The following is a 22,200-nucleotide window of genomic DNA, read 5'->3' on the forward strand; positions in this document are numbered from 1 at the left end:
AGGTGAGGCAATTACCAGTCTATTATAGGCGGGATCTTTAGGGTCCCCACCGAAATGAAAAATTCCTGTGTGAATTGGTAATTTTGCGCCCGAATCCTCTGGTAACTCCTCATTTTCACCTCCCCCGGATTTTCTCTTGCAGATTTCGGCTGCATGGCTCTCTAAAAGAAAAAAAATCCTGTCGTTGTAAATCCAGGCCCCTTTATTTACAGCGGAGCTTGTAATGCCCTGAAGCCGGTAATGTGCGCTGGGGGCGCCTCGGAACCGCAGGGCGGCCTGTAATGAGTGCCTTCCCCCGGTCCGGCCCCGGCTGCAGGCCGCCGCCTGCTCGCGCCGCCGCCTGCTCGCGCCTCTCAGCTCTCTCACTCCGCTGTCCCGGGTAGGACGTCTTGTCGAAAGGTGCCTATAATAACGATTACACCCACTCCAATCAGTAAAGACCTAATCCTTATCTAAATCAAAAAACACCCAAAGAAAGAACAAATACATCACAAACCACTCCGAATTTCTGCTTGAGTTACTTTTCAATTACATTAGGTGAAGCAGAACGAAATTGTTGCCGTCGTCTATTGATTGTGTTACTATCCATTAGGGTTCACGAGGAGAAATCTGTCATACAGTGCAGCAACTTAACTATCCCGGCTAACAAAGGACCCTTTCTTCTGTCCCCGCCCCCCTCTCGTGCTGCCTTCAACCCCGCGCATGCCGCGTGCACCCTGAAAGCAAACACTAGAATAATGACGTTTTCTATTAGGAGTGAAGTTAGGTCCGCGTTTAAACGCCGAAGCCCCCAGTCCATTTGCATTCATTTGGCACATGTGAAGCGAGGCAGATGTAATGAAATGTATTAATTACATGAATGGAGCTTTTTGCGAAAATGGCGGCTGTCTAATAACTGTATGAGGAAGACATCTTTGCAGGCAGACGTTTGACGGTCACCAGGGGGCGCGGACCAGGGCGTGCTGCATACAGGTTTAACATAAGCTTAAGGCCGAGCGTGGGTGGAATAACATCTGCTCCTTCACTAGGACCATAATGTGACACACACAAGTGCTACCGGTCTCAGCCCTGACTCACAGGACTGTAGCAAACGACACTGAAGAGTTTTCTACGAATGCAAAATGTTCACCTGAATAGGAAGTGTTATTGCTTGCCAAAATACTCCAGGTTATTCCTCTGAAAAGAAAGATGATGAGGTAAAAAGCCACCAAGAATTCCACAGTGATAGTAAGATAGTAATTCAATCTGCATTATGACTAGAGCTCCCAGTTTTATGGTATCTATTTTTTTGCCATTTCCGTCTGTAATTATCCGTATTTATTTTTTGGGCATTTTTTCTGTATTTATCCACATTTATTTTTGCCACACGCAAAAGACGACGCTACAGCTAGTATTTTTCCACTTTTATGTAAATTGAAAACACAGCGAAAATAAAATGCCTTTCTACACTTGAAGTTGAAGGCATTGAGTAAACTTAGTGCTGTACTACTTCTATAATATACAAGAAATGCATTGCATTTGTTAGTACCACAGTATTAATTGATCCAACTTTCGAGTGCTACATACATTAGCCGCAATTCCCACAGTAAAAACGTCTGCTTTTTTCACAGTAATTTTTTTTTTTATATGTTTCCTTACCGGTGCTTTGGTAGCCATAGTTCATTCAGGGCCCCTGTTGTCTTTTAAACTGCTTGTCATTGGATTAAAAATAAAATCAAACAGCCCAGAGCACACAGAGCAAGTGCTAAAATCTACAGAGCTCCTAAACTGGATGTGCTCTCAACGTCGAACCCCCACTGATTTTTAATTGCTGGACTGGAACCATCTCAAAAGGATACAGGCCTTTCTGTGTCTCTAAAGTAGTAAGGAAAAGGAGTGATGTACGCCGAAAAACAGCCCCTGCCAACAGGAAGGTACCAACCCCCCTTGCGCCCCCACGATTAATGCACTTGATTTATGTCGGGCTATCAGTGAACATCATTGGCAAATTACACAAGGCCACAAGTTCCCGACAGTACTCTGACTGGGGAAAGGATATTTCCTTCTCTATTACATTCTAGTCTTGGTATTCTCCCACTCATCTGCACTTCTGGTCTGTCTCACTCTTGTCACTGTTGTCCTACTTTCCTCTTCCTTCTTTCTCAGGTTTCAGCCTGTCCCTATCTTGCTCTGGATTAAAGTAAATCCAGGCTCCCAAAAAAAATGGGTTCTGGGTGACAACACCTTCACAGACAAGTACTGCAGGAGTGAGAGAGAAACAGGTCAGGACCTTAGTTCAACAGGTGCAGTGTGCTCTTGGGCAGATGTGTACACATGTGTACTCCTTCTGAGTGCAATAAAATGAGTAAAATATAGTTGGGCGTAGGTGGCAGTAGTTATTTGTAGCTCTGCGAAGCTGCAAACCTAAATAGCAAGCGCTATATAAATGAATACGTTGTTGTCACATTACACTTGGTGCTGGAAAACGCATCTCTGTAGCTTGTGTTTGCCGTGTCTTTGAACCATGGCAAGGGGTGGAAAGGAGAACGCCTCACTCTCTGTGTCTCGATTCAGCCCAGGGGGGCCTTTCTTCACGGGGAGGAAACACCAGGCATTCCCCGAACAGACCAGGCCTTGTCTGCCTCTCATGACATCGAGTTCAGGAAGAAATGCCCGTCCCTGGCAGTCCATTGTTGAAGGGCAAGGCGTGAACCCACAGCTCCTGTGTAAACAGCTCCTTGCACACCAACACCAGGGCCTGGTGGCAGCAGGCACAATGGGCTGATGTCAGCTTTCTCAAGGCCCGTGCCTTGTTCAGTTTTTATCAGAGCACCCGGGGAGCTTAGCTGCGATAAGCCCCAGGAGTTAGAAAGTTCTTGGGGCCAGCTCGCACTTCTCTTTGGAACTCCACGGGATGCAACAGCCCCTCCCCGACCTCACACAGGCTGTGGACAGCCCATTGTCATTCTGACTGCAGATGTTTATCACATTTAGAATGACAATGGGCCGTCTGCCTTTAACATAACGTGCACTGCAAGTGAGTGTATTTGAGGCGAGTGACTAGATTGTAGCAGAGGAGCTTAACGTGCGCCCGAGGTGTGCTTCCTCACTGCTGATTAGCACATGCCAGAAGGGGACCTCATCCATGCACAGATTTACTAGTATTTTTCTGTTTCTAAATATAAATACAGACAAAGGAAGATTTGTTTTCCGTCTGTATTTATATGTAGAAATCCGTAAAAACGGAAAACCGGGAGCCCTAATTATGACACAACATCCATCAATCCATAGCACGATCCCACACACTGCCTGTTGTGGCACAGACACACTGCCCTCACCGGCCATGCACACAGTAGCGGTCAGTAGCGGTCAGGCTCCTGCCAATTACGGCTTTACAAACTCCTCCATTCCCAAAGAGAATTACTGGCACTCCAATCCATGTTGGGAAGAAATTGCGAATGTGTTGTGTTCACATAAAAAAAACTGATGCGTTTCGACCCAAAAAGTGGATCTTTATCAAGGCAGGAAGTAACAAGATGCAACAACTAAGCTTCCTGTTAAGCCAGGCCCAGCGGCTGACCTCGCACTGCACACAGCCAAAGGCTGTATGCAGCAGCGGTTAGCTGCTCGCAGCAGGTTCGGTGCAGGGCCTGGCCACAGGTCAGGGCCAGACTGGCCGTGGCGGGCATCAGGCTTTCACTGGGAGGCTGGAAGGTGGAGATTGGTTTTGTAGTGGCGGGGGCAGGGTTTGTTACTACGGGGCGGTTTTGCAGCAGTGCTGCAACATTGACCCAGTAACAAAAGCAGCAGTGCTTCACACCTGCAAACCCCATCAACCCTCTCCAGGGGGGAAGGGGGAGGATGGGGGGGGTTGTGGGGGGGGGAGACTGATCTGACAAAATTGCCAGGACTGCTTTGGGTTTCCAGTCCAGCCCTACCACAGGTTGCATGGGCAGCCAACCATTGCTGTATTAGGCTAAGAGTTTTCGGCTGACCGTAGCATGAGTTGCCCACCTGCAGTCAGGTGGGGAAAGGGTCAGCGGAAGTTTAGGCCCTACAGCCAACCCCACTGCATACTGCTGAAGGCTGTATACAACAGAGGTGGGTGCAGGGCAACCACGGTGTGTGTGACCAAAGGCTCTGTGTCTAACCTGCCACATGTCTGCTACCCATGTCGGGATAGGTGCAGGTTCTGGCTGCAGGCCATGCACAGTGAGGTTTGGAAACAAATTACATCATTAAAAAAAACCCAATTAATTTTACTGAAAAAATCCAATTAAGAAGCAAGTTATTTTTTTGGCTCATATCTGCAATCCACTGAAATTTGCCTGCAATTTTTATGAACGCACTAAACACAAGCCAGAACTCACACCACCAAACACGTTCAGAACACAAGTTTGCCAACGGTACATAACAAAGAAAAAAGCTATTGAGAGAAGAACTTGACTGGCTGTTCAAGTTATGGTGTGTATTGTGAGCTTTGGTAAATATATGGTGTGTATTGTGAGCTTTGGTAAATATAGCTGGTCAATTTCTGTGGTTTTGCATGTTTGCGCCTGAACCATAATTCAGTTTTAACTGTTCTTTTTCTGGGTATATTTGTTTATATATATTTTTACACTTCAAGTGGTCCAGGCTCTGACCTCCAGATATAGCCAGCACCATCAAATGCATACGCTTGAAACCTTCACCGGATTTGCAGAAATATCCAAGTAGTTTTGATAACTGAGCCTCCACTGCTCCATATCTAACCATCACATTAAATCCCATTGCTTTGATCCAAAACAAAAACCTGATTACCTTATTTTTGTGTCATATACTAGTGTAGCTCAAGTCCCGCCAAACTTCCAATTCCACCGTCTTAGACAGAGTTGGGGGACCTGCCATCAAAGCTCTTGACCAGACTGGTCCTCAAACAGTGAACCGTTGAGCCACGGTGGTGGCTGCCCCTTCCTTTTCAGGGTGGGTGACTGTCACTGAAGATGTCTTCCCAGAATCGCCAATGTGGTCCAGCAAAGGAAAATGTGAAAATGCCCTGAGGTGAAAGAAGAAAGCTCCCTGTGTTTTGGGGTATTTTGTCTTTTGCTTCTCAGCAACAACCCCCCATTTTGGGATATTGTTGTTGAAAAGTAAAAGAGAATACCAAAGGAGCTGAAAAATGGAGGCCCTCAGCATTTAAATGTGATGAAAGTTCATCAGCCACACCAGTAAAAGCAATTTCATCAAAGGAATCCCCAGCAGGGAGGTGAGAATCTCTAAATGTGACAAGTGTTTAGCCACCGCAGGACTGGTGGCTAGGGGCTCCACTGACTTAGTGGGCTGGCAAAGCGTCTACCTGAAGATAAAAATGGTGCATATAGCGAAGTCTCCCCATTTACAATAAAAAATATCACTCAATATTAAGGAAACCTGGAATTACCTTCAAATTATTAAGCACTCAATTGGCTGTCGTAGCCTAGCTGCAGTTGCTATAGGGTAAAACGATGACTCTCTAATGAGAAAATGACAACACAAAAAAGAACATAAATACGCCAGTGTACGTACAATGGCTAAATGTCCCTATCCTATTCGAATTATCACAAATCTCGACAATAGTGGTATCCTGCTTCCCCCAAACTTTCTTTAGAGAGACCTGCCCCACCCCACTCTATGTAATTACATCCTCCATGGACAGCAGCTCCCATATTTAATTGGCTTAGTTACTCAGTCTAGTTCTAGACTTATTTGCGCCGGGAAACCCTGAATAGGGTAGCTGTGCGCCCAATAAATGTAATTAATAATAATAATAATAATTGCAAGTAAAAGCCCCCCGTTACTTTCTTCCTCTTTCTGTACATCCCTCCTTTATCCCATCTTCCACTCCTTTCTCATCCCTCCCTATCTTCTACGGTCCTTTCCTTGTCTCACCACCAGAGCTTCTATACTCCCTGCTCCTTTACCTTCCCAGCTACTATATTCTCAATTTACTTCTCTAAACTACACACTCTCTCACACCACCAACCAACACAACTAGTACAACAATGTTTGCTAATTTTCCTTTTTGCTTTGCTCCTCAGCATCCCTTGCCTGCTATCTACATCTCTCAACTCTAATCAACCATAGTGATCACTTCTACCTCCTTCTACAAACATCAAAAACTTTACCTCAATGATTTCCCTCCACATTCCTTGTCACAATGGCCATCATGTAAGCTGCTGACTAAGCTAACTTACATTCTTTTTCACACTCAGCCTCTCTTCTTGCCCTAACCTATCCTATCCTTTCCTTCACACATTCCCAGTCCCCATCATTCTTACAACTTTTCTTAATGGCTATCTGTTTATCCAAACATTACCTCATAATCACCCACCCACCTACCTACCTCCTTTGAACTGTTTGCTGCACCCAGGCATTTCATATCCAACCATAACCAGTTAAATGACTACAACAAGTACAGGTAGTCAGTAATGCTATACAGACATACTACTAAGGGTGGCATATTAAAAAAAAAACTTATTTCATTAGGTGGTGCTCCAAGAGGGAGAGAAGAGTAGCTATCCAGCTCTTCTTCACAGGCCCCTATAGGTCCAAAATACAACTGCATCTCTTGGGCACACAATAAGATCATGAAAGTAATTTCTAAAATCAACTTAAAGTCCAATAGTTATTCAAACTATCCTTTATTCAATGGTCTTGCTCTTGGCCATGAAGTAGTTTATCAGTATAAGTAACATAGCCTTTCAGAACTCCCACACAATCAAATTCTCAAATATTCTTAAGTATACAATCCTATGAGCGCTGTATGCAGAATACACGCATACCACCTCCGTAATATGCAAGGATTTTGGCATTACTGCCAATTATGAGCTCGCTCTGAATCTGTAACTCTTCCAGACGAGTGGAGGATACTTATGATGATATTGGCACCTACTTTTGGAATAATTAATCAAATATTTGAGAATTTGATTTTTTGGGAGTTCTGAAAGACTATGTCGTGAATACTGAGAGGTCTGATGAAGTCGGTTGATGAAACATGTTGGCTGGAACATGATTGACCAGAATGGAATTACCACATGGCTAAGAGCAAAATCACTGCATAAAGAAAACTTTGAATAACTATTGGACTTTGAGCTCATTTGAGAAATTACTTTTAAAATATTATTGTGTGCTTGAAGAATATAGTTGTAGTTAAATCACTGCTTTGCCTTGTAAAGCAACTCCATGAGCCTACCGCCTCTCCTCGCTCACACCCTCTGCTACCACACAGGGCTGAGCAATCCTTAGCAAACCACCATCCTAAACCTTTTGCAATGGAAAAATGCTGCAACTTGAGCTGAATTTGACTTTATCCATGAAGGAATAGTCTTCAAATTACTCTCCTGCATGAAGCCGAGGTCACACATCTCCAACCCCCTCCCTGCTGCGCGTGTCGAAAATCTGTCACATCATCTCTCCTATATGGACCAAAATCATTAACTCCTCCTTATCGAGCGGATGCATGCCTGCCTCCCTTAAAGTCGGGGTAATCACCCCCTCATCAAAAAACCTGACACCGTCATGAACGGCTTTAATTATTACAGACCTATAACTAATCTCCCTGTCCTTGCCGAAGGCATTGTAAAATGTGTGCTTGCACATCTCAACAACCACATTGAAAAATACAACCTCCACGACACCTTCCAATATGTGTTCAGGAGAGGATGCAATATAGAAACTGAAACACTGAACATCACAGGCGACCTTCACAGATTTCTAGATGATGGCCAGGCCTGCCTCCTAGTCCTTCTGGACCTTTTGGCTGCCTTTGATACTGTCCACCATGATATCCTCCTAAACACCCTCTCACTGTGTGAAGGCATCAATGGAACTGTCCTTTAGTGGTTTGCTTCTTTCCTGAACCAGCGATCACAGCTAATCATGCTAAGCAACTCTACCTCTAAAGCAACACTAGTCTCACAAGGGGTCCCCCAAGGATCAGTCCTGTCTCCTGCATTGTTCAACCTCTATATAGAACCCCTCTGTATGACCCCTAAAAACCCAGAATTGACTATCACCACTATGCAGATGACACCCAATTGTGAAAATTCTACTCAGTTAAAGACATCCAGCACTTAAACAGCACTCTCTCCATGTTTCAATCCTGGCTAAGATGGTTATCTTCAGCTCAACCCCAACAAAACAAAACTCCTCCTCATCCAACCAAAAGAAAAGTCCTTTCCTGTATGTATCTGGCTCGACAACCTCACTGCATTAAACTTTAAACTATCAATCTCCAACCCGGTCAAATATCTGGGGATTACATTTGACACAAACCTGAACATGAAAGAGCATATTAATGCCTCAGCTAAAAGTGCCTTCTACACGTTGAAACACCTTTAAAAAGACAAACCCTTCATTCCCATCGAAGACCTAAAGATGGTGGTGCAATTCTTAGTCCACTCCAGCGCCCAGCCTGGACCTTGCTAATGCAATGATCACAGGTGCCCCAAAGCACTCTTACCCCCTTTAAAAGTGACACTACCCGCAGCATCCATACTACTGTCAGGGGAGAGTCACTTTGAGAAGTGGCGGCTGCTAATTAATGGTGAGGGGGCGGGTCAGGGAAGGGAATGGCATTTAAAAAGAAATCATTTACCTGCCTGCCAGCCACCACCTCTCGGTCCACTTCGCCCACTTCCAAGACTCCAGGGGCAGGAAGCTGGAACAGGAAGCACACAGGCTTCCTGACTCCCCTAGCCAATCACGATGCATCTGAAGCAGTGTCGTGACTTGCCTGAGCGCCATGGTTCGGCACTCAGATGGGGACTGGGAGGCTGTGCATGTTCTTCACCCAGGCTGTGCATTACAGCTCGGTGGAGAACATGCCAAGTGCACATGACGGTTTGGCCGGCCCAACCGCCATGCTCACTTATGATGCTCACCACTACTCCTCCTCCCTGCTCAATGACGGAAAAATAAAATGATGATAACAATGCGTTATCATTTTATTTTTCCCATTTTGACCTGCTCACAGAACAGTGTGGCGATGCTCCACCACCTTAGCGGAGGAGCCGCCCCTGGCTTTGAGCACATCACACCCACTCGCAAGATGCTCATTCTGGCTCCGTATCGCGGCAAAATGTATACTCAAAACTGCCTGCATAACACACAAAGTTCTCTACACAGAAAAACCGCTCTACCTTGCAAACGATCAGAGGCCGGCCAAAAGGGATCTCTTCGAAGCTCAAACAGTCTATTCTTGAATCCGCCAAAATTAAAGAAAGAAAAATGTTGCACCCGCTCCTTCTCGGGGAACACTCCCAGAATCTGAAACTGGCTGCCTCAGGATCTTCGTGACATTCAATCATTCCATTTCTTCAAGAAGAAACCTAGGGCCTTATTTATGAGGCCTTTCGTCACTTTTACACCGCCGGAGAGTCACTATTTGAGACGCACCGGCGGAGTAAACATTGTGCAATGTTGCGCCCTATTTACAAAGTGACGCATCTAGGCAGATGCGTCATTTTGTAAACCCCTGTGCCACATTATACCTGCACCAGGTATAATGTATGGAGGGTGGGCGTTCCCCCGCAAAAAGCCTCGTAGAAGTGATGCATTGAAATCTATGAGATTACAGTGCGTCACTTCTAGGACGCCATTGCGTTAATATCTTATGCCTGCCTCACAGCAGGCGTAAGACTGGTGCAGGCCCTTTCACAAGGGACCTGCCCCATGTGAAAGTACACATTGCTGAAGTTGCATCTGTTTTCAGACACACCCCAGCAATACGGCACTTTCGTGCCTACAGATACATTCGAAATAGTGGCATATCTGTAGCAACTTGCGACATGATGCGTCATACAGTAAATATGACGCACCCATCATATCGCAAGGAGGGCGGACTGAGAAGTGGCGCATCACTGTTTTCACGCAGCGATGCGTCACTTCTCATAAATAAGGCCCCTAAACTTTTACTTCTCAATAAGTACCTTAAACCTCCCCCCTAAACCTTCTGACTGTCCTGCTGCTCCTACTCCACACTGCTCAAATAAATCTGAAGATCACTGCCTACTACCTCAGGGAAAAACTCTGCTTCTAATCTACCCACCTTTGCAACTCTCTACTGTAACTACCGCAGAACTCTGTCACTACCGCAGAACTATGTCATTCACATATCCTACTGTCTATCCTGTACTTCTTGTATATACTGTGACTTTCTACTTGTATTTACTCCATATGATTGTATTTGCTCCATAAGTAACTTGTGTAACTTCTTCCTTGTCAACTCTGTAAAGTGCTCTGATGCCTTCTGGTCAAGTTTGCGCTACACAAAATACGATAAATAAATAAAATAAATAAATCATGAGAACAATCATAAGAGCAATCATAAGAGGTATTATGAGAACTGTCATCAGACCAGCCATTGATTTATCACTGGAGACATCTATTGAATTGTCATCACCTACTGTAGTAGATAGCCCAAATCCATCTTTATCTTCCTCTCATCCCCTGCCACTTCTCTATGAAGAACAATAATCGCCATCATCTCTGAGGTGATACCAACCAGAACAATCATACAATCACTCTTAATTACTTCTCTGTCACAAACTATGGCAAAACAGGTGTAAACGTACTCCACCCCCACCTTGGAGTAGCTAATGCACCACACATAGCCAGCCACTGCTACTGCAACACATTACCATAGAAATCAATGGAGGCAGGCAAATAAAATTACACCCCATAGGAACTACCACTACATTAATTAGATTTGTTCAACATATGAAATTATATTTATATTTATTGTCGGCAATTAAAAAATTATATCTAAATATTAGTTCTTTTTTAAATTAATAAAGCTAATTTAACAAAATTACATTACATTCATAAACTTACAAATAAAACATATAAAAATGAATTGCATACATACCTACTAACTAAATTGACAACATATTAAATGAAAAGAGAAATGTTAGTGAGGGGGAGATGTTGTATTGATTAAAAATGTATATTTATAACTTTAGTTAATATCTACCTCTTGTGGGGGAGGTTTCGTCTCTGGTGGCGGACAAGTCTGCGAACTGGGTGAAGAGGGGGTGCAATAAATACAGTTGTTAAGTTACTTGTACTAACTTTACAGCCATAAGTGCATTCTCAGATTTGAAGAGGTGGAGACGTAAACCTACACCTAGGTGTAACTTTCCACTCAGAAATGGTGAATAGCAAAAAATGTGGACTCTGGGTGAAGGAGTACGCATACATCTGTAAATTTGACTTTGTGAAAATGGCCCTCTATTCATGAGCACAGTGGTGGCAGTAGCGTCAAAACGTGGTCATTGTACTAAATGCCTTACTGTATTTTTTCAATTGTTTATATTTCTGAAAATAATATTCCATATATTAATAACTTTTTTTATTGTCCACTCCAATTGGACCCTGAAAACATTGTACTTGTGTTTGAGTGTGCGTATGTTTGTCTTTCTACAAATATAGGTTTGTGTGCGAGTGCGTGTGCACATGTGTGTTTGTTTAATATTTATCCATGTCAGATATATGTGCTTCACCCACCACAGTCTCTCTTTATATAAAACGTTGTATGCACTTACTCATGGCTGTGGTATTATTTTTTGAAAATGAAATATGAAAGGAACACTCTGCCTCTGGGGGAAATTACCCGTGTGGCCATTTTCTTCACGCTGAGAAAAGTATATAGAATCAATACGGTAAATAAATAACCAATTTATTGCTGTGTACTTTAGAATTTCATTTAATCTTTACAGAATTTTCGATTAAAAAAAGTTGTGTACACACCACTCACAGAAATCCAATAGATACATGGCAATTATTTTGTAAGGCATTACCCTTGCCTTCTTGTTTGGGAATAAAGCCTACATTCAGTTTGCACAACGTGCCTTGGCTTTATATTGTAGAAAGCGCCTACTGCCCACATTCGAGGCACCCTTCTGTGATACACCAGGTCCCCTTTTGTATTTTGTGTGAAACCCTTGCTTTGAGTGCAGAAAAGCAATGGTTGCGATTTACAAAATCCTACTGCATCCTGCCGTTGAAATGCTCCTAGACTTGGAAACAATGTCCAATGATCATGGATCTGCAAGAAGTTGCAGGAGCACTCCTGGAAGTGACCTCTGGTCTTACCTTTTGAGGTGGATTTGCATCCGTGCATGCATGTTGGACAAAGACAGAGGTTGGAAATTCCATAAGCAGGAATGAGGCACTAATGAGCATTTGCATATTGTTTCCTCGTTTCTCCTTGGAAAAAAATGTTTTTGCACGTAGCTACTACCACTGTTACATATAGGGGTGTTCGCTTGCCATTCCCACCCTGGACACTATCTTACTGTTGTCCATTTGCAAGTGTTTCCAGGGTGGTAAACTCACCACAAAGATGGTATATGAATACCCACAAACTTGTGAGAGTAATTTGACTGTTCCTCAAAATTCCACCATGTTGCAGCACTTTCAGAATTTGCAAATCCCATTTGCAGGAATAAAAAGCTGTCTCCTTTCTATGTATTAGTAATTTGGTACATGCTATAGCTGAAACTGGTTTCTATGATGGCGCTGAATCTCCATTGTGTGAGGAATGCTGCATTATAGCGATATCATGGTATAGTGGGTTGAACCAGCTAATCAGGCAAGGTGATGAATTAAACTTACCTCTTAATGGCAGAACCTCTAGACGGTGTGCCGCAACTTCTGACCCTGATATCCGGTGCCCTATCATTCCGAAGGAACAGTGATAGGTGGGTGGACCCCTTATTTTTGAATAGTACAAAACATAGCTTTTCCTGCATTATCCAGATGCATAATATAATATGTTGGTTAACAGACTTGTGCTGCAAACGGAATACCTGGATCAGGCGTTGGGAATTCCTGGATTGTGACAATGCTCTAACCGCACAGAAAAGGAGCAGTCAAAAACCTCACAAGTGATGGTAACGTTGTCTATATGGATGCCGACCGCAATATCCAATTGGATGATATCTGATTCCGGCTAGTAGGTCCTAAGGATCCATGGTCTGTTTCATTGATTACATGAACCCCTGATCTTGCTCTGGCCTCCTCCTCTTTTCACAGCGGTTTGTTATGGTCATTTGTTGCACCACTTGCTTCTTCTTCTCTGGATGCCTGGCAAAGAGTAGGAGGAAAAACAGTTCATTCATTTGAATACTTTCATGAGTTTTGTAGAATTGGTGTAAATCGTAATACTTCATTTAGCTACCCAGCAATTTTTAAATGTTTATATATAGTTTAGATTTAATACTCAATACTAGTGTCTTCAGTTGCTATCTGTGATGTTGCCATGATGTTTTATGTATGGATTTTGCTCTGTATGCTTTTATGACTGTACAGTCAAAATTAACTTGTTAGTTTATTGATTCATTCATTGGATTTCTATTTGGCTTTCAGTAATCGATTCTGGTTTGGTAGGTTGTTTTTTGCTGTGAGTGCATTGTGGAGCTGGAGCTCTATTTATAATATCAGAGCATGTGATCAGCACAGGGCAGGGCTAAATGTAAAGGCTAAGTTTGTGTACTTTAGGTGAGTGATGTTAGCTCAAATTCTTCCTGAATTGGTGCATGCTGGATTTCAACATGCAGCAGTGTCACATTTGGTAATATCACATATGCAGGATACACCTTTCCACAAAATATATGAAAAAATGCACGCAGTATTGTTATACGGTTACCACTAGAAAGGTAGGCCTGCTTATTAGGATGACAGAACTTCAGAATGTAGGGACTGAGTCCATCCACACCATCAAAAAATGTTGGTCCAATTCCTAGCTAGCTCACAGTGCATCACCCGAACCCCTAACCTTCTTGGGGTGGCAGGTGATTTTGACAACCTCAAACATGACACTCTGATGCTCAAGGGAATGGTAGAAACAGATCTTATCCCTTTCTTTGTTTACTTATACATGCCCATGATAAGCACAAGAAAGATACTAATAAAGTTTTTATTACATTTATTGAAACAATCGTAGTCTTGAAAAGAAAGAATGAGCTGCGATTGTTAGGCAGATAAAACAAAGCAGGGTAACCAGCATAATGAACATGGTGAAAAGAATAAACAGTCCAACCATGGCAGTCTGATTTCTATATATTTCTACCTATCACTACCCCTACTTTGAGAGCATAGTGGGTGTACCCTCTGCCCGATCTTTTAGGTTAGCCTGAGCCCTCATACCAGGATAGCCTGGTCAGGGAATCGACCTAGACTGGAATTGGCAATCCCTCTTTGCAGGAAGCAAGATCGGGGTCCGCAGAGCTGCATGTTGAACACAGCCTTTGTTCCAGGACAGTGGTGACCAGTGTGCTCCTCTGTTCTCTGAAGGCCAGTGCACCGTTTATATAATAAAAACCACTCTGCCACTGTGTTAGAGGTACAGCTCTGATGCAGTGATACGTCCAGATGTTAGAAGCTGTCTCCGAACAGGCAACCCAAGTACTTGGATATCTTGCTCTATATTCTGAGCCTTGAACAAAGTGTACTGATTACATAGCGAGAAGGGCACTTTAAAAACAAGCATTTGCAATGCAATAGGTCTTGCATTTGCAAGAGTTTGAGCTATTGACTTTGTAAATGACAGTGTGCCCGATTCACGAAGGTAAACTGAGAAGAAAGTCTAACTTTATGACTTTCGGTATTCACAAACGGTATTTATGAGTAGTAAAGTTAGACTTTTGTCTCAGTTAACATAAGTTTTGGTCTTAAGTTTAACTGAGACCAAAACTGAGACAAAAGTTTAACTTCACTACTCATAAATGCCCTCTGTGAATACCGAAAGTCGTAAAGTTAGACTTTTGTCTCAGTTGACCTTTGTGAATTGGGCCCAATACCTTTCATTTATGAGTTTTGAAAACCTGCAAAGCGGTGTGTAAAAACACACTTTGTACTTGTAGTCCTTGCCTAGGAGAAGTAAGGCTGGCTGTAAAAGAGTTGCAGTTACTGCCAGCCTTTCTTCTCGTAAGCAAGGACTATAAGTACAAAGCGCTTGTTTACGCACCACTTGCAGGTTTTCAAAACACATAAATAAAAGGCATTGTCATTTACAATGCCAATAGCTCAAACTCTCGCAAATGTGAGACCTATTGCATTGCAAAAGCTTGTTTTTTTCTTTTTTAGTTTTATACAGCACAATCTCGACCCAAAGGTATTGGAGGCTTTACATGAGCACCAGTTACATTACACAAGGACACATTTATATTTTGGTAGGCATAGGGAGATTAAGTGATTAGCCCAGAATTACTGATGCCGAGAGGGGGACCTGGTTCTTCAGGTCCCACGTCGGCAGCTCTGTCTGTTATGCCACGTCATCATTTGTGGTTCAATAGTTGAACCTCAGTAGGTAATTGCTGTGCTACTATCATATCTTGGTGGCACTCTAGCTAAAATATAGGTGGTGACTAAAATAGACATTGAACTGCTTCCATAACTGCTGTGCGTTTCTTGAGCCTGCACTCATTGCTCAGTTCTTAACTTCAGTGACCTCACTTCCTGCTATGTTCTCAGTTTATAACATTACGCTTAGCCTCAGCCGCAGGAGTAAGTTGTTACGGGGCCACTATCTGTTCCATGGGTACTTGCTGCTGCTTACTCAGGGACATTTGCTGATACTAATATTTCCTTCGTTGCTGCTAGTTCACTGACCGGATTTCGGTCTTTTACTGTGTTTATTGTGTCTTTTACTGTGTTTACTGTGTTTTTATCTGCACTCTGAACCGCATACCCTCATTTAAAATCAGAATTCACTCACCTGCCGCTTGAGCAGGATCTTTCTCTCTCTCTCTTCCTAGTCACGAGCGCCATCTTGGATCGGTCTAGATCCTAAACTTTGAGCGCCATCTTGGATCGGTCTAGATCCTAAACTTTGAGCGCCATCTTGCAACGTGCATTTACGCTCTCAGACGGGGAGACTATAAAACACAGAGTCATGCAAGCGCGCAGCTGTTTTTGACATTACGCTTAGCCTCAGCCGCAGGAGTGAGTTGTTACGGGGCCACTATCTGTTCCATGGGTACTTGCTGCTGCTTACTCAGGGACATTTGCTGATACTAATATTTCCTTCGTTGCTGCTAGTTCACTGACCGGATTTCGGTCTTTTACTGTGTTTATTGTGTCTTTTACTGTGTTTACTGTGTTTTTATCTGCACTCTGAACCGCATACCCTCATTTAAAATCAGAATTCACTCACCTGCCGCTTGAGCAGGATCTTTCTCTCTCTCTCTTACTAGTCACGAGCGCCATCTTGGATCGGTCTAGATCCTAAACTTTGAGCGCCATCTTGGATCGGTCTAGATCCTAAACTTTGAGCGCCATCTTGCAACGTGCATTTACGCTCTCAGACGGGGAGACTATAAAACACAGAGTCATGCAAGCGCGCAGCTGTTTTTGACATTACGCTTAGCCTCAGCCGCAGGAGTGAGTTGTTACGGGGCCACTATCTGTTCCATGGGTACTTGCTGCTGCTTACTCAGGGACATTTGCTGATACTAATATTTCCTTCGTTGCTGCTAGTTCACTGACCGGATTTCGGTCTTTTACTGTGTTTATTGTGTCTTTTACTGTGTTTACTGTGTTTTTATCTGCACTCTGAATCGCATACCCTCATTTAAAATCAGAATTCACTCACCTGCCGCTTGAGCAGGATCTTTCTCTCTCTCTCTTCCTAGTCACGAGCGCCATCTTGGATCGGTCTAGATCCTAAACTTTGAGCGCCATCTTGGATCGGTCTAGATCCTAAACTTTGAGCGCCATCTTGCAACGTGCATTTACGCTCTCAGACGGGGAGACTATAAAACACAGAGTCATGCAAGCGCGCAGCTGTTTTTGACATTACGCTTAGCCTCAGCCGCAGGAGTGAGTTGTTACGGGGCCACTATCTGTTCCATGGGTACTTGCTGCTGCTTACTCAGGGACATTTGCTGATACTAATATTTCCTTCATTGCTGCTAGTTCACTGACCGGATTTCGGTCTTTTACTGTGTTTATTGTGTCTTTTACTGTGTTTACTGTGTTTTTATCTGCACTCTGAACCGCATACCCTCATTTAAAATCAGAATTCACTCACCTGCCGCTTGAGCAGGATCTTTCTCTCTCTCTCTTCCTAGTCACGAGCGCCATCTTGGATCGGTCTAGATCCTAAACTTTGAGCGCCATCTTGGATCGGTCTAGATCCTAAACTTTGAGCGCCATCTTGCAACGTGCATTTACGCTCTCAGACGGGGAGACTATAAAACACAGAGTCATGCAAGTGCGCAGCGCGCGCGCAGCGGGCGCGCCGCAGGCGCGCCAGAGGCACGCCCGTCTGCGTCCGTCCGCGTCCGGACTCGGCCCAGGGCCATGACTTCTGGCCCTCCACTATGCTATTCTTCCCTGCAACTAAGACAGTTGAACCCTGGCCATTCCGACCGACATTGCATTACTCGGCCTCTCTCCACTTTACCGTTACCCCCACCCCTTGCCCTGGGTGTCAATACCAACTTCCGCAACCTCGTCTTCCTGGCTCCTCAGCCTTAGACCCCCCTAGCAATATACCTTTTCATGAATTGCATATCACTCAGCCCCATGGTTGTCGAGCAGCGCTCAGTAATACGCGCTCCCTTCCCTGTCACAGCTTACAGATCAGCGAGTTTATTCTCGCCCATGATCTTGACTTCCTTTTTGCCACTGAAACCTGGGGAGATGCTGGTTCAGGACCGGACTTTTGCCTGGCAACCTCTGAGGGCTATAGTGTCGCTAGGCATGATAGACATATAGGAAGAGGTGGCGGACTTGCTATCATTTACAAGAATCTCTATCGCACTACACTCGATCCCATACAGTCCATTAACTGTGAAGCAGCCACCTTTGCTATTAATATTAATCACAAACAAGCCCTCAAGGGAATTTTGCTATACCGACCTCCTGGGCCCCGAAATTCTTTCCTTGCCACACTCTCTGATTTTAATGATCTTATCATAAGTTCGCAGGAATACATGATCTTAGGAGATTTTAACTTCCCTCTGGAAGAACAGGGCAACCACGAAACCACTCAACTCACTGATGATCTCCTAACCTTAGGACTTCAACAATTGGTGAAGGGAACTACACACCAGGCGGGGCACATACTAGATGGTCTGTTTACCAACAACTCAGACATCTTTGTACAGGATATTCTTCCTCTCACCTGGTCAGATCACAGGGCCATTATCTTTGGGATCCATACACGGCACGCTAACCCTCCCCATTCCAGGCCACGAACTAGGTTAGGGACCCGTGTTTGGAAAAATGCGGATATCCATCAGATGGCAGATATCCTGACACTATCCTTTCCTATGGGGATAGCCAATCCTGTCTTCTCAACCTCCGACTTCCAAGAGTGGATTCGGAATGCTGCTGATCAGGTGGCGCCGGAGAAGTTTACGCGACCTAACAGATTATCCCCTTCGGCGGTTTGGTATACCGAAGAGCTTAGGCTCCACCGACAACATTGCAGGAACTTAGAAAGGCGCTGGAGGAAATTTTACTGCCCCATAGCCAAGCATTCCTACAAAGACGCCCTGACAATATACAACAAGCATTTACAATGCAACGGTCTCAGCATTGTTAAAGTTAGAGCTATTGGCATTGCTCATGACAATGCCGTTTCTTTAAATGTTTTAAAAACGAAAAACATAAACAAAAATAATGTCATGAGCAATGCCAATAGCTCTAACTTTACCAATGCCGAGACCATTGCATTGTAAATGCTTGTTTACCAACTGGTCGGTGTCCAAAGGTGCCGCTGGTCTTCCAAATCGTCGGGAGGACCCGGGGGGCTTCTGCGCACCCTGTGTTGAGTGGTTGGAGTGGTGAACCGTGCATTTTTGACGACGAGTTGGCTTGTGTTTTGGGTTCATGCCATCTAGGCAGTTCCGATTTTGTTTGTGTCATACGATCTAGGCATTTCCAATAAAGCGCTGGCGCCGTGATTGTAAAAAAAAGTGAGTGCGTGGCAGCCATTTGTTTTCTGCTTCTTTACGTTTGTTACAATTGTAGCAACCGCTCATTAGCATAAAATGTTTAAAGCGCGAGGGCCGCGATTTATTTACAATCATGGACTCTGATGACGCCTGCGCTTTCGTTTTGTTTGTTGCGATCACATGCCTTTTGTTTTTCCTATTTTATTTACTTTGGTTATAATGATGGCATCTGCCCTTTAGCTCTAAACATTTTAAGCTAAAGCACTGGCGCCCGCGATTGTAACAAAAGTAAACAAATATTAAAAAAAAGCGCCTGGCAGCCATTTGTTTTCTATTTCTTTACGTTTATTACAATTGTAGCAACTGCGCTTTCGCATAAAATGTTTAAAGCGCGAGGGCCCCGATTTATTTACAATGATGGACTCGGTCGGCACTTCAGATCTGTATTCACTCCTGCGGTTTTACATCACGCGTCGCGCACCGGTTTTTAATCTGAAAAAACTTTCCCAGAAGATTTCCCCCGCCGTCTACATCACGCGCACCGTCTTTCATCTCAAGAACTTTCACAGAATATTTCCGTTCAAAGATTTAATTCTGCTAAAGGATGCAGTCCACAGGAAAGTGTGTCGCGTTCGCCAAACTCCTTAAAAGAAGTTGTTTGCAACAGAGAATGCAGCCGAGCACTATAGTGAAACAAAACATGAGTCTGGCACCGCTGTCTCCAATCCGTTGAAATCAGCAAGAAGTCCAGCCCACCTCCACACAAGACGGCGGCCCACGCCCAAAAACTCAGTGACCAGATCAGCAAGACTCCAGAGCTACAACAAGGCTTGACGCGCGTTCATTCACACGGAAAGTGTCGAAGAAATCCAGCTCTTGTTTACAGATGAGAATATTTTTTAAAAAGGGTCAGGCGTTTTACCTTGAAATGCTGCAAGTGTGTTTCCCATTTAAGGAAAGTGCGATATCCGTCCCCCTGGACCGCGCCGCTTGCCTCGTGCACTCTATTTACAGACTGTGTAAGACACGAGCCCTAATGCAAAGTGAAATCCATCAAGCCAAACTGCTGCAGCAGCATTGCAAGTCGAACATCACCGAGGGAGCCCTCGTCCTGATTACAGCACTGATAAGGAGAGAAACAAGAAGACCCTTGGAGAGGTGAGGAGCCCAGAGCAGCAACCGGACGAAGGGGGAGCGGACGAGCACACGACCGCCTTTCTCCGAGGCAGAGCAGAAATGCCTCGGAGAAAGGCAGCGTCCTTTTCGGATTCGGGGGCGTGTTTTGCAGTTGTCTCCTCCCTGAGACTTTTCGCAAAAAACACGCCCCCCGATCCGAAAAAGACGGGGCTTCAACGGAGTGACTGACCTGTTCTCCAGTGGCTGGCCAGCATTCAAGAGGCCAGCCAATGGAGAACAGAGGAGAAGAGGGGCGGGTGCAAGCCCCTCTTCTCCAAGACATTAAATCTCCGGACTTCCGGTCTGCCGACCGGATGGTCCCGAGACCTCAAAAGGCTATCATTGCCCGAAAAAGTGCATTTTTCTCGGCTCAAATCGAGAATGCCAGCAACTCTGCTAGAGAACTGTTTTCAGTGGTCACCACTCTGTCCACCCCCTCTATGGGACCTGGGGTCGAACCCTCTCAGTCTCTCTGTAATGCTCTGTCCAGCTTTTTCACCACTAAGGTAGCAGATATATACTCATCCTTTGCAGGGAACGCAGAGACAAGATCCAGTGTCTGCAGTGGTGTAGAACCTGCCACCGATCATGATCCCTTCTCTTCCTTTGCTCCCATTACGCAAGATCAAATCAGCAGACTTATCTTTACTAACAAGTCTGGCTCCCCCTTAGACCCCTGCCCTCCTTCAGTGATGGCTAACCTTAGCGAGGTGATCTCTTATCCACTTATGAAAATCTGTGACACCGCATTTCAAACTGGTCACTATCCAGATCTTTGGAAGAAGGCCGTGATCAAACCTCTCCTGAAGAAACCCTCCCTGGACCCCACAGCTCTGGCCAGCTATAGACCAATAGCGTGTCTCCCCTTTCCTGCCAAAATATGCGAATCTCTGATGAATAAACAACTCTCAGAGTTCATAGATACTCACCAACTTCTCGACGAAACGCAGTTTGGCTTTAGGAAAGGTCATGGAACTGAGACCGCTTTAATAAAAGCTTCAGATGAGATTAGAGCCATTATGGACCAGGGAGGTGCGGCTGTCCTGATTCTGCTGGATTTGTCCGCAGCCTTTGACACGGTCGACCATGATATTCTGGTCGACCGTGTCACAGCCCTGGGGATAAACGGTATGGCTAGAAATCTCATCTCATCTTTTCTTGCCTACCGTACCCAGACAGTGAAGTTGGGTAACTTCTATTCTCCTGTCTCTGCACTCCCCTGTGGAGTCCCATAGGGCTCCTCGCTAAGTCCAACGCTATTTAATATCTATGTAGCAGACTTAGCGAGGGTAATAAAGGCCCATGGGCTGCGACTTACATCCTACGCAGATGACACCCAACTGGTTCTGGCAATACACAAGGACGGCCCAGCGGTGGCAGCTAATTTCCAAAGCGCCATGCTTGCTGTCAGTACCTGGATGTCCTCCAACTGTCTGAGGCTTAACTCGGACAAAACCGAGGTCATGACCTTTGGTAATCTCTCCCCGGTTTGGTCTTCTGCCTTGTGGCCTGACCAGCTGGGCTCTCCTCCTGTCCCAGTTGATAAGGCCAGAAACCTGGGAGTCATTTTTGACAGCAAGCTGTCATTCAACCTTCATGTCAACAAGGTTGTGTCATCTGCGTTCTTTATTTTAAAGAAAATTAGGAAAATACTGCCTTACCTTCCCACCTCAGCTGGGAAGACCCTGGTCTCTACCCTAGTGTTTTCCAAAATCGACTATGGGAACACCCTCTTCCTTAATACTCAGAAACTCGTTCTATCTAAGTTGCAGTCCATACAAAATGCTGCTGCAAGAATTCTTCTTGACATCCCCCGCCGCCAGCCAACTACTCCAGCCATTCGTCACCTGCATTGGCTAAGAGTAGAGGGCCGCATTAAATTCAAGGCCCTCTGCATTGCCTATAAGGCAGTGCATGGCGTTGGTCCAAAGTTTCTGATTGAAGCATTCCAGTTATATAGCCCCAAGAGACAGCTGAGATCCGCCAACTCCTGCCTGCTTCCGTTACCTCACACGAGAACGGCAACCTGGGGAGACAGGCGCTTCCTGGTTGCCACACCTAAACTCTGGAACCTTTTGCCACTCACCATAAAAACTGCCCCCAATTTGACAAGCTTTCGTAG

The 22,200-nt window shown here is 44.7% G+C and overlaps 1 long non-coding RNA gene across 1 annotated transcript in view; it reads right to left on the reverse strand.

The window, feature by feature from the left end:
• Positions 1–11,679: 11,679 nt before the first annotated feature.
• The window catches only part of LOC146835001 (uncharacterized), a 73,435-nt gene continuing 62,914 nt past the window's right edge, over positions 11,680–22,200 (reverse strand). Inside the window, exon 3 of the long non-coding RNA XR_014960363.1 lies at positions 11,680–13,083. This is a non-coding gene — a long non-coding RNA (uncharacterized LOC146835001). The remainder of the gene's footprint in view (positions 13,084–22,200) is intronic.

Source organism: Triturus cristatus, chromosome 4_2 (genome assembly GCF_964204655.1).
Source record: "Triturus cristatus chromosome 4_2, aTriCri1.1, whole genome shotgun sequence".
Taxonomy (NCBI): Eukaryota; Metazoa; Chordata; class Amphibia; order Caudata; family Salamandridae; genus Triturus; species Triturus cristatus.